This window comes from Giraffa tippelskirchi, chromosome 6 (assembly GCF_054371585.1).
Source record: "Giraffa tippelskirchi isolate mGirTip1 chromosome 6, T2T-mGirTip1v1.2.pri, whole genome shotgun sequence".
NCBI classification, from domain to species: Eukaryota; Metazoa; Chordata; class Mammalia; order Artiodactyla; family Giraffidae; genus Giraffa; species Giraffa tippelskirchi.
Genome location: NC_137280.1, coordinates 11,923,982 through 11,937,684, shown reverse-complemented (window position 1 = coordinate 11,937,684; position 13,703 = coordinate 11,923,982). Strand labels below are relative to the sequence as shown.

The following is a 13,703-nucleotide window of genomic DNA, read 5'->3' as shown; positions in this document are numbered from 1 at the left end:
ACTTTAGGTCCTCTTGGCTTTCTGCCATTAAAGTGGTATTATATGCATATCTGGAGGCTTCTCTGGGGGTGCTAATGGTAAAGAATCCACCTGCAATGCAGGAGATGTAAGGGATGAGGGTTTGATCCCTGGGTTGGGAAGATCCCCTGGAGAAAGAAATGGCAATCTGTTCCAGTATTCTTGCCTGGAGAATCCCATGGACAGAGGGGCCTTGTGGACCACAGTCCATGGGGTTGTTAAGAGTAGGACATGACTGAAGCAACTTAGCATGCATCTGGATATCTGAGGTTGTTGATATTTCTCCTGGCAATCTTGATTCTAGCTTGTGATTCATCCAGCCTGGCATTTCCCGTGACATACTCAACATATAAGTTAAATAAACAGGATGACAATTAAATAGACAGGGTGACAGCCTTGTCATAATCCTTTCCCAAATTTGAACCAGTCAGTTGTTCCACGTCCACGTCTAACTGTTGCTTCTTGACCCACAGACAGGTTTCTCAGAAGACAGGTAAGGTGGTCTGTTATTCCTGTCTCTTGAAGAATTTTGCACAGTTTGTTGTGATCCACACAGTCACAGGCTTGTTTCTATGAAGACCCACCTTCTAGAACTAAATCACTGTTATGTGGCATTTATTCCAGGTTTCCTTTGGCCAATCATCTTGATTTTCCTGACTCTGAGTCCATATTTGGTTTATCTTGGGATCCTCCCATGTTTGTGTTCACATCTCTTAGCCAAGATGGATTCCAGTGAAGAGGCCTAAGTGTAGATTGATATCACCTACTATGGGGTGGCACCCCTTCCCCTTTTTACCTCCAAGGAGCTTTTCTGACATGTGTAGCCAAGAAATTCTCCTTAACCTCAAGAATGAAAAATATGTGGTCCCTGTATTTTATCTGGGCAGGGCTTACCCTCTCCTATTATCTCTGCCTTGGAGTATCTATCCATAGAGGACAAACTTACTGTTTAGCCTGGGGCCCATCTATCTCCTATCTCATATACATTGTGAAAATATTACCACATCAAGTTACTAACATCTCCGTCACCTTACATGGTTACCATTTGTGTGTGTCTGTGTGTGTGTGTTTGGTGAGAATACTTAAGATCTACTCCCTTGGCAAATTTCAAGTTTATAGTATAGTGTTATTAACTATAGATGCCAGGATGTACATTAGCTCCACACAACTTATTCATCTTACAAATAAAATTTTGTATCCTTTAACCAACATTTCCCCATTTCTGCCAGTCCCTAGACTCTGGTAACCACCATTCTATTCCCTGCTTCTTTGAGTTTTACCTTTTTAGATTTCATATATAAGTGAGATGATACAGCATTTGTCTTTTAGTTTCTAGCTAGTATCATTTAACATAACATCTTCCAGGTTCATCTATGTTGCTCAAAATAACAAGGTTTCCTTCTTTTTATGGCTAAATAATATTTCACCATATGTATATGCCACATTTTCTTTATCCATTCCTCCATCTGCATACACTTAGGCTGTTTCTATACCTCACTTCTTGCAAATAATGCTTCAGTAAACATAGGCCTGCAGATAACCTCTTCTAGATCCTAATTTCATTTCATTTGGATATATACTCAGGAGTGGGGTTGCCAGATCATATGGATTACATAGAGGTTATATTTTTAATTTCTTGAGGAACCTCCTTCCTGTTTTCCTTAACGGCTATACCAATTTACATCCCCACTAAGTGTGCAAGGGCTCTGTTTTCTTCACACCCTTGCCAGCACGTCTTATCTCTTACCTTTTTGATACCTGAAACAAATCCATTTTAAAATCCAGGCCCTGCCAGCCTAGCCAGGTCTCTGGGCATCTTTGTAACTCAGTCTCCTTAACTGTATAATGAAAATAAAATGCCCATTTCATATGGTTATTGCAAGATTGAATGAGATCAAACAAATCTGACAGCCTCCTATTGCATGGTGTCAATAAATGTTTACATTCAAAGTAGCGCTGTCCAGGATTCAAAAGCACTTCAAAAAGAGCTTTAATCTTTCTTTGCATCTCTTGAAGAGCATAACAAAAATTCAATTCAAAACTTAAAGTATGACTTCTTAAAGTTACAGTTTTCTCAGAGCCCATAACTTCTCTGGAATCCCCATCCCAACTCACCATTAGTCTACACACCACCAAGATCTCCTTGGTCCATGCCAGTCCTTGTTCTCATAGTCCTTTCCATTCTTCCTCTGAACTATCCAGTCTTGTCTCTCTCTCTACCCACCTTCCTGATGCTGTATTTAAAAATCATAAGAACATGGCCACACATTCAGATCTCTTCTTACAGGAGAGAGGATGAGAGAAGTTACATAAACTCGGGCAGAGAAAAGAGGGAAGTAAAATTGGAATTATGCTTTAATAAATTTTATCCCCATCACATATGTAAAGTGCCTTACACATAATAAATACTTAATGCAGAATTATTTCCTTTCTCAGTAACTCCCAACATTTCATAAATGCTTAGTCTTTGTTTTTGATAATATGCTCCATAAATAAAAATAATTATTTAATCCTTGAACACTAAATTTCTCAACACTCTCTCCCCAACTCTACCAAATTAGCAATTTGAACATGGGCACTGCTTCACAGAAGAAGGGCTGCTGTTTTAAAGCAAATCTATGATTCAGGTAAAATTAAAAACCTGCATTACAATATGAATAATCACCTCCTAAAGCCTCTAGTCTATGCTTGATTTTTTTTTTCATTGCATTTTCTCAAAGCAAGGTACACCTGCACCCCACAGCATCCCTGAGGGGCCGAGAGTGAAACTAGACTCTGCATAAGACCCCCTTCGTTGTTCCAACTGTTTTAAAAGTGAGATTTTTTTCTCCTGACATTTTAGAAGTGTTATTAAAACTCACTGGATTCTTGGGATTTGGAGAGGGAAGAAAAGAAACAACTGAAACCTTGATTTTCCTCCCCTGGATATCATGTTTGTTTTGACATGTGGGTGTGGTGTGCTTTTCTGGCAATGACTGTGCAAATTCAACCCTGGGTGTCTGCAGGACACAGCACAGCCATGTCTAGGTTGCTTGGACAAGAAGTATTGCTTTTCTGTCTGCAGGTCATTCACACACAGCTGCTGGGCTCAGGTGTCGCAGCACCAAGCTGCTCTGCTCTTTCATTAAGATCTAAAGCTACATACTTATGTGTGCGATAACGAAAAGCAGGGAGAGGCACTGGTGGAGAGTTTAATGTAGAGGTGGATGGAGATGGGTTATGGGATCATAGATCTGTAGGAAAGGTACAGGCTGCGAGTCTCTGACCCTTTGACAAGACACCACTGTCTTTTGTATGACACGTTTCTAACTGAGTGTCAGGATGCCATCATTTCTGCAGTGTCTTTTTTTTTTTTTTCATTCTGCAGTTCTTTTTGCCTCCTATTTCAGTGGCAGGTCTTCTCAGGTGTCTTTGAAATTTTGAGGTTGCCTCTCCCTCACATATCTTGGCACTATGTAGACAGTGGTGTATGTTTTATGTTGCTGTTGTTGCAGAATTTTTTCTGCTGAAATGAGTTTGGATATTTTATTTGCCTCAGTCACCATCTTTCCCTTCTTTCACTCATGGATTATTCTGCTTCAGCCATACACAGTGGACTACTTAAGATTCATGCATTCATTATGTTATTTCACACCTACATTCCTTTGCGCGTTCTGCACCCCTGCTTAGAGTTCATTTTCCTTAGATCCACAAACACAGGGAAAAAAACCTTACAGTTACTAAAGGGGAAATGGGAGGGGAAGGATAAAGTTTGGGATTAACATATACACCCTACTATATCTAAAACAGATAGCCAGTAAGGACCTACTGTATACCACAGAGAAATATACTCAGTATTTTGTAATAACATATAAGGGAAAAGAATTTGTAAAATATATATATATATATAACTGAATCACTTTGCTGCACACCTGAAACTAACACAACATTGTAAGTCAACTATACTTCAATTTAAATTTTTTGAAAGGAATTTCTTTCCTGTACTTCATTTAGTTATCGCCAGTGCTTGTCTCTCAAAACTCAACCTGGGTTATTCCAGAAATTTTCCTTGACTCTCTCATTGTGCTCCCCTAGCAACCTGTAAATACCACACAAAACCAATATTTGCTGAGCACTTATGAAGAGCTAAGCATTGGGTTAAGCACCTAACCTCTTTTAATTCATTTAATCCTTGTGACAATCTTAGGTTGAAAGAATTGTAGCTTAAAATCCTTTTACAGACAAAAAAAGACATAGAAACATCAAGGAACTTGCCCCAGGCCAGGCTGGTGGTAAGGTCCAAATACAAGTGCAGGTCTGTGACTTCAAAGCCTGTCCTCTTTAGCACTAGATTATTCTACCATTTCTAATTTGTAAGGTGTATTTGCTGATGTGCTTTATTTATGGGAAAGTTTTCCTGGCTCTCCCATTAATTTGAAAATTCCTTGCACTGAGAGCTAAAGTCTTACTTCAGCATATACCACTGGTAAAGTGCCTGGCTTCGATCAAGGACTCAACCAAAGTTGTTGAATAAATGAGAGTGGAGGTCTCTAGTCTGTCACCTTCCGTGTTCAGCTTACATCAGAGCACCTCTTTTCTCAGTGAAATTGAAACTCAAATTCACCAGGTCAAACCATATGATATGCTAGTGAGGAAAAGCAGAAGGAATCTGGGGCAACTGGTATATTGGCCATGAGTAGAGTGAATAGGAAAAACAATATGTAAGTGCCCATAGATGCCAACCTCCAGAGATGAATTAGTTTGTGCAGCTGGGAGTCAGGGGCAGCCAGCCACCATTGTCATCAATAGAGGAACACAGACCAAGGGACAGAAGAAAGATATCGTCCTGTGAAACCAAAAACTGATTGAGAGACCCATGTAAGTCCAAATAAAGGGCAAGATGGTGTGGACAAGATGAAATGTCCTGTCTATTTCAATAGCGATGTTACAAGACTATAGGATGTGCCTGAGCATTTGCAATTATCAAATCATCTATCATGAGGACTCAGTAGTGAGTCCCAGAGAAAGAGAGCTAGGATTGTTTAGAGAAATTGCAACAAGGAGAGATAGGATCTGCCCTCATGGAAATAACTCTGTGGAGGGGCTTCTAGGCAGTTCTGGATCACAAGCTCACTTAGTTAATAAATGAATGACAGGGAAAAAAAGCAAGTATGTGACATAATTAAAGATAGGGTGAGGTATTAACAGTCCCAGTGAAAATAGCAGACTATGCATTTGCACGGGAAAAAATATGATTGTGAATGAGGTCTGTGATAAGGAGAGGAGACAGTTAAGTATTCTCCAGGAATCTTGAATACAGGAACTGTAGGGAATTATGTGTTCTATGCATAGCTGGAAAAGTCATACAAACGTAATAATGCACAGGGAAGAAGAGTTATGTAGTTAGGTAGGATTGAAAGGGGACAGCTGAATGGGTTTCAGATAAGATAAGAGAGGATAGATGAATGTGTATTTCAAGTTTTGAAATGGAGAAGAAAATCTCCAATTATTGGGAATATACATGCAGCAAGAGAAGGGGGAAGAAAATCAGAAAACTATTTTTTGTAAATCAAAAACTGTGGTGATCAAAATCCTGGCTTCAAAAGAAGAGGTTTCAGTAAAAGAAAAGATAGGGGCAGGAGATTTGGGGGAAATGAATGAAAGGGAAAAAAAATAAAGATGATTTTTTAAAAAATGCAGTGGCCCATTCCAAATCAATAGAAAGAGAGCAGTGATACCGAGCTTGAGGCGGCAAAAGGTAACAGAAAGAGGGCCACTCCATGGGGAGTAAGAAAGGTCAAATAGAAATGTGAAGACCACAACGCCTTCAAGTTGGACATGGGATTTAAGTAACGTACACATACCAAACCCAGGAGAAGAATAGAGAGCTGGTATTTCAGAACAAGAAAAAGAAAGTTGAAAAGATACTGTTTTAGGGGCTCTCCATACAGATCAGTCTAGGGATATAGGTACCAAAGATGCTCAATCATGTCCGACTTTAAGATATGAAAGATACTGAACTGGCAGTCAGTGCTAGACTCCACCCACCAGTCTGTTGCTATGTGAGAAAACAAATCATACATCTCTGCGGCTTATTGTTGGACTAGGTGACTCAAAGTTCATCTAGTTCTGAATGTTTATGACCATATTGTGGCTCAAAAAGTGAATAAACCCTCAAAGGGGAGGGATAAGTCAAAAACTTAAGAAACCAAACTGAAATGTGCCAGAGGCTCATGATGGAATGTATAGATAGCTAAACTGAAGGTGAAGAAATGAAAGAAAAACACTAAAAGTAGGAGTAAATAAAAGGAGCTTGTAGGTCCACTAAGATGTATGCCCCCTGAGGTCAGGAGCTCTGTCTTGCTTCTCACTGAATCTCCAATATCCAGAACGATGTCTGGCTCACAGTAGGTGTTGACTTGACTGGAAATATGGGGATTGCCAGATTATACAGAGATCCAAAGAGGGCATTGGTCTGAAAAGTGTCAAGGAGTTCAAAAGAAAAAGATTTCCAATAAGTGCAAAGTATTCACAAGTCATCAACATCATGTGTCTGCATGATTGAGACCATACATGGGGATTGCCACCAATTCACCTTGGTCATAGCACGCGCACCGAATTCACCAGGACATGATCCACACGAAACATTGGCTTGAAGCTAAGTGTGGTGACACGGAATTAATTCACATATTGAAAGGACTTTAAAGTGGTACAGTACCTGCCAAGTTACTTTTTTCTCTTCAGCCAAAAAGCATGTGCTTTTCCACAGAAGAAGGCCAAGAGACCTTGATCGTGAATCCATTTCTGTATTGCAGGACCATTCCTGAGGGAACACCTCAATCATAGTAAAACAAAAAAATCTTCCCCAAATAACTCCAATGGCTTCAAGGTTTAGCCTCAATTTTTTTTTTCTCCAAGTAAAGCAGGTCCTCTAATTTACAACGCACAGATTCCCAAAGTGTAGGAACTTTAAGGAGGAGTATACTTTTACCTATCTTAAGTTCAAAGACTGTATGGACTTAATTATTAAGCTCTTCTATCTTGTTTCATCACCCTCAAATCAAGAACTTGGATACAATAACGAGGTAAGAAAACAGAGGTCCATGTGCATTGTCAGAGGAAGCTGGCCAACAAGTTTGGCTAAGTTTTCCAGGGTACAACATGGCATCCCTTTCATCCAGCAGCCAAGACACTTCACTGAACACCTGGATTGGACGCTGTACTAGGGGACTGGAAAGATTAATAAGGCAAAGTGTCTCCCTAGAGGGTTTTATGGTCTAGTGGGAGAGACAGGCAGGGCCACATCTAAACAGGAAGGGAAACAAAAGGGAACTGATATTTGTTAAATATCTGCCCGAGGCTAGGTTCTGTGCTATATGCATTATCTTCTCTCCTTTACTACAGTCTCTTTTACAAATAAGAAAACTGAGGTTCAAAGAGGGCTTGAAACGTACCCAAAGTTTCAAACCTGAGTGTAGTATAATACAATGGGCCTCCAGATTTTTTCTCCTTGAAAATTCCTTCTCCTGTCCCTCTACCATACTCAAATGCAATTTTCACAAAGTTAAAATAACAGTGGTGATAAATGCTCTACAAGTAGTACTCTGAACAAAGGGCTATGGGAGCGCAAAGGGCACAGTGAGACGGTGACTTGGAGAGGAAGGGGGTCAAAGAAGGTATCACTGAGGATGTGACATTTGAGCTGGGCCATGTTAAACAGCTGGAGCTGGTCCTGCTGAATTACTAATGTGTTGATTTTTTGACTACACCTCTTGGGCACTTACCAGAGCCACAAAGTGAAGGAAGCAATAATTCTTCACTGGTCACCAAAACTGCTGAAATGGATTCACCTGCTATTTCTACACCCACCAGTTTCACACAGAGAGTTTCTCAAATAAAGTTATAGTTAGAGGATGTTAGCTTAGGGAGTAGCAGGTGTGTGGATGGAGAGGGATACAGACCATGTCTGATGGGAAGGGGAAAGCCACAGTGCTTTTGAGCCCCTCTTGTTTGCACGCTGTGGCTAGAGGTACCTGGAATAGATAAATAGAAGCAAACAGCTCCAAAGAGGACCTGCAAAAGCATTTGGTACAATTTTTGTCTGAGGGTTGTTTTAAAAAGATCTCAAGCATGGATTTAAAAAAAAAAAAAGCAGAGTTTCTGTTTACCTATTGATGATAAATCAACAGGGTTGCGTGGCAGCCAAATGGGTCTTTCAATGTGCTGCTTCATTTTTCCCAATAAGTCCAAGGAGTGTCCCAGAAATGGAAAAAAAATAAGGCGTTAAACTTCAGTGAAGCAAAATCTGGAAAAATGTGTGTGATCCACTGAACAAAAGACACTGGTTGGACATTAGTGGAAAGAACCTTAAAGTAAATTATGGAAAGTTTAGTGACTATGGACTCTGAAGGAAAATAATGGAATGCCCACGTAAAGTACATAGAGTCACTAAGTGGGGAGGAAAGGGAAAAAAACTGAAAAGTTTTTTGAAAGCACTATGATGGTTTTCTATAGGATAAGGGGCACAAAGGCAATAGTTGAATAACTACACGCCAAATGGCTGAAGCAGAGAATGACTGAGTAGCTCCTAGGTGGTCTCCTTGTTTCCAATGATTCCTCCCACTGTAACCAGTGATCTCCCTAAAATTCAGATTTGGTTATATCACTCTTCTGCTTAAATGCTTTCAATGATCTAGTGTGAAGAAAAAGTCCAAATTTCTTGGTGTGCCATGAAAGAACTATGGTAATATAGCCCTTCTTAGTATCCAGCTTTGTCTCTCTCCTTCCCCAACTCACACTGTGCTGAGCTATCTGAAGATACCCCAAAGTCAACCTTTAAAATGTTGAGAATACTATTTCTCCTACCTGGAATGCTATGCTCCATCACTATATTCTTTTATTCTCCTGGCTCCCATTCCTTCATTCTTTCATAGAACATTTGTTGGGCCAGGCAATAGGTCAGATGCTGCATTGAAAGCAGTGATGGAGAGGGAGATAGTCCTGGCTTCATGGTCTAGCCTGATTATTATCACTTCCTTCATGAAGTATGGGCTCCAAGGCTGGATTGAATGCCCCTCTTATCCGAAGGCACCATGAATGAATGATTAAGTTATTCATTTTTGATTAGTTAGTAGTTTATTACATTGTTTAATGAATAGCTAATTAACCATTGAATCAGTAAGGACATAAAAAGACCGTGTGTGTGTGTGTGTGTGTGTGTGTGTGTGTGTGTGTGTGTGTGAGTGTGTGCACTTAGTTACTTAAGTTGTGTCCAACTCTTTGTGACCCCCTGGACTGTAGCCCACCAGGCTCCTCTGTCCATGGGATTCTCCAGGCAAGAATGCTGGAGTGAGCTGCCATGCCCTCCTCCAGAGGATCTTCCCGACTCAGGGATTGAACCCATGCCTCCTGCATTGCAGGCAGATTCTTTCCTGCTGAGCCATGAGGGAAACCCATGAAAGACCATAAGAGTTACCATTTTTAGTGGTATCGTTTTCCCAACAGTATTTGCCTCATTTTGGTTCAACAAACATTTATTGGGCATCCACCACCAGGTAATAACTAGGCACTGGAGTGTGAAGACAATTAAGACAGTCTCTGACCTCAAGTAGTCTGCAGTCCAAAATATGAAACAAATACATAAATTTTAATATAATTGTAAAAGATAGAAATGCATAACTTACTATAGTGTCAGATGGTGTTTTGAAAGTTTTGTCTGAACAAATCTTTCATTTCTCACAAGAACTTGGAGGTAGAAGACAATTCTTATCATCCCTATTTTATTGTGAGAAAACTGAAATTAAGTCTCTTGTCCATTACTTATATCCAGCCAATCTTGTTCCCTAGCTTATGACCTTAACACCTTCATAGGCATGATAGTTGCTGTAGTGAAGTTATGTATAAAGCGCTTTCTCAAAACAAAGAAAAGAACTGAGCCCAGAATTGAAATTCAGGATAAATTTCTTGGAGGAGCTGAGTCCTTTACTGTGCTAAATCTGGGGTCAATACAATGAATTATTGCCTTAGCTAGTTAAATAAGCAGACCAACTTGCCTAAAATCATATGAGAAGAAAGAAACCACAGTGGCAGTCAGATGATTCACACAGGTGTGACATACTCTCTGTTAAATATTAATATGATATACCATTTGGGAAATAACTATTGTCTCTAAGATCCGCAAGTGCCACTCTTGTCATTCTGGCCATCCTAACTGCAAGGCCATCTTCTGAAGATTTAATCTTCCAAACAGGCATGGACGAGCTTCTGTTCTCATTATTCTATTCCATTTGTCTAACTCTCCATGCCAAAAACACACTCCTATAATTAACTGTAGGTTGGTAATTAATCTTGAATCAGCGAGGCTAAGTCCTCCTACTTTGTTTTTCTTCAGGAGTGTCTCAGCTATCCACAGCCCTTTATATATGTATTTTTTATGTTTATCAATGAATGCACTTTGCATGTTTTAGGTATCTATTGTTATAAAACAAATTATTCGATTAGTGGCTGGAAGCAACACAAACATTATCTTACCGTTTTTGTGGGTTAGGAATCCAGGAGTAGGTTAGCTGGGGTCCTCTAGCTCAGTGTCTCTCATGGCCAACCTGTGGGCAAGAGATAGATAGTCACCTCAAAACCTGACCTGGGAGGAGTCACCTTCAAGTCTCCTCTTGTGGCTGTTGGCAGGCCTCAGATGGCCTAGAGACATAAGCTATAGAAGTGATACCCCCTCATGTCTTCCATAGTCTATACACTAGAAAAGGGTCATAAATCCAGCCCACCCTAAAGAGAAGTGGATCACTCAAGACATAAAATACCAGGAAGCGGGGATCATGGCAGCCATCTTAGAAGCTGCCTACTGCAGTGTTAGTCGCTCAGTCGTGCCCGACTCTTTGTGACCCCGTGGACTGTAGCCGCCAGGCTCCTCTGTCCATGGGATTCTCCAGGCAAGAGTACTGGAGTGGGTTGCCATGTCCTTCTCTGCCTACTACAGACATTTGTACATTTGTTTATTTAAACACAAATTTTGAAAAGAGAAAATACATTCTCATAGTTAAAAAATTTTAATGTACCTGATGTCATATGTTAAGAAGTGTCCCTCACACCCCATTCGTCAAGTTCTATGAAAAATATTACTGAAATTTTGTCTATAATTGCATCAGATTTAGAGATTTGAGAAGAATTCTTACTTTCATGATATTGAGGCTTGTTCTCCATGAAAAGCTGAAGTGTCTTCTGTCTAGGTTTTATATCTTTCACTAGATTATCACAATTTTCTCTTTAAAGATTCTTCACATCTATTAGATTTATTTCTAGCACATTTTTGTTGTCGTTGTAAATAGCATCTTTTAAATAAATATATTTTCTGACTGCTTGTTGCTGATTATAAATATGGAGTTGACTCATATATTAACATATATCCAGACTGTTTGCTAAACTCTCTTACTAATTCAAAAGAAATTGTCAATTTATTTATCTTTGTGGATAATTCTGTCAACTGCAGTGATGACAGTTTTGCTTTTTCTTTTCCAAATTTTATACTTTTATTTATTTTTCTTCTTTCACTGTGTTGATTAGGACTGACAGTGCACTACTGTTTTTCTGATTTTAAAGGGAATGTTTTGACCTTTCATGATTTAAATAACTATCTATATAGTTCTTTCGTAGATACCATTTAGCAGATACAAGATGATAGTTTTTATTTCTAGTTTACTAAGATATTTTAAAATAATTAACAGATGGGGAATTTTAATTATTCTTTTATTTTTTATATATTAAGATGATAATATCATTTTCTTCTTTAATCTGTTAATGTGGTGATTTTCTCTTATTGAACTAACTTCATAATTAGGAAACCATCTTAGTAATGATGTATATATTGTTGTATTTTATTTGCCTATTACTTCCTTTAGAATTTTTGTATCTCTATTAGTAAGTGAGATTGTCGTGTAGTTGACATTTTTCATACCATAATTGTCTGGTTTTTATAATGAGGTATAGTAGCCTCTTAATAGAAAGTGGGAGTATTCTCTCTTTTCTTATTTCCTAGAAAAAGTTGTAGAAATACCTGTTATTTAAATATTTGAAAGCATATAAAAGAATTTTCTTATAAAATCATTTGATGCTAGTATTCTCACTATGAGAAAGTTTTAAACTTACACTGATTAAAATTATCTTATGGTAATGTAACTATTCAGATTTTCTGTTTTCTCTTTTGTTTTGTTATATTATAGTCTTTCAAGCAATTTGTACATTTCATCTAATCTTTTTAATGTACTAGCATCAATTGTTTATAATATTCTGTTATCTTTTTAAGCTCTCTGTATCTGAAGTTATATCCACCTTTTTATTTATTTATAATATAGAGTTTTTGATGCATTCCATCTCAGTTTTAAATAAATCTTACTAGACATTGAGCAATTTTGTCACTTCACAAAAACCAAGCTCAGTTGATCCCCTTTGCTTTCTATTTCATTTATTTCTTTCTACTTTCATCCTGATTATTTTTTTTTCTCCACTTTTGACTTTATTGTTATTTTTATTTTTTTATTGAAGTATAATTTACATACAATGTTATATTAGTTTCAGGTATACAACATAGTGATTTGACATTTATACATGCTATGAGATGATCAGTTACCACCTGTCACCATTTAAAGTTATTACAATATTGACTATATTTTCTATCTTGTATATTAAATTCCCATGATTTATTTACTTTATAACTAGAAATTTGTGCTCATTAATGCCTTTCACAGATTTTGCCCATCCTCCCTCCATCTCTCATGACCACTAGTTTGTTCTCTATATCTATGAAGCTGTTTCTGTTTTGTTTTATTTTGTTCATTTGGTTTGCTTTTTTTAGATTCCATACACAAGTGATATCTCACGGTATTTGTCTTTGTCTGATTCATTTCACCTAGTATAATACCCTTTTGGAAAAGGAAATGGCAATCCATTCCAGTATCCTTGCCTGGGAAATCCCAAGGATGGAGGAGACTGGCAGGCTGCAGTCCAGGGGGTCGCAAAGAGTCAGACAGGACTGAGTGACTCAACAACAACAACAATACCCTTTAGATCTATTCATGGTTTCACAAATGCTTTTAATAGCTGACTAATATTGCATTAAATATATATACCATATCTTCATCCATTCACCTATTGATGGACACTTGATTTCCATATCTTGGCTATTATAAATAATAATGTAATAAACATAGCATTGCATGTATCTTTTAAAATTGGCGATTTCATTTTCTTCAGATAAATACCAAGAAGTAGAATTGCTGGCTCATATGATATTTCTATTTTTAATATTTTGAGGATCTTCATTCTGTTTTCCATAGTGGCTGCATCAATTTACATTCTCACTAACAGTGAATGAGGGTTCATTTTTCTCCACACCCTCGCCATCACTTGTTTTTTGTCTTTTTGATAACAGTCATTCTCACAGCCATAAGGTAAAATCTCATTGTGATTTTTATTTGCATTTCTCTGATGTTTAATAATGTTGAGGATCTTTTCATATACTTGTTGACCATCTATATATCTTGTTTGGAAAAATGTTCAGGCTTTGACAATTGTTTAAATAGGATTATTTGGGGGTTTTGATATCAAGTTGTATAAGTTCTTCATATATTCCATATATTTACCTCTTGTCAGAGGATCTTCCCTATAGCTCAAATGGTAAAGAATCTGCCTGCAATACA

The 13,703-nt window shown here is 38.1% G+C and overlaps 1 long non-coding RNA gene across 1 annotated transcript in view; it reads right to left on the bottom strand.

The window, feature by feature from the left end:
- Positions 1-1,420: 1,420 nt before the first annotated feature.
- The window catches only part of LOC145509059 (uncharacterized), a 293,882-nt gene continuing 281,599 nt past the window's right edge, over positions 1,421-13,703 (bottom strand). Inside the window, exons 5-7 of the long non-coding RNA XR_014055830.1 lie at positions 10,528-10,598; positions 2,134-2,252; positions 1,421-1,856 (exon numbers count right to left, since the gene is read on the bottom strand). This is a non-coding gene — a long non-coding RNA (uncharacterized LOC145509059). The remainder of the gene's footprint in view (positions 1,857-2,133; positions 2,253-10,527; positions 10,599-13,703) is intronic.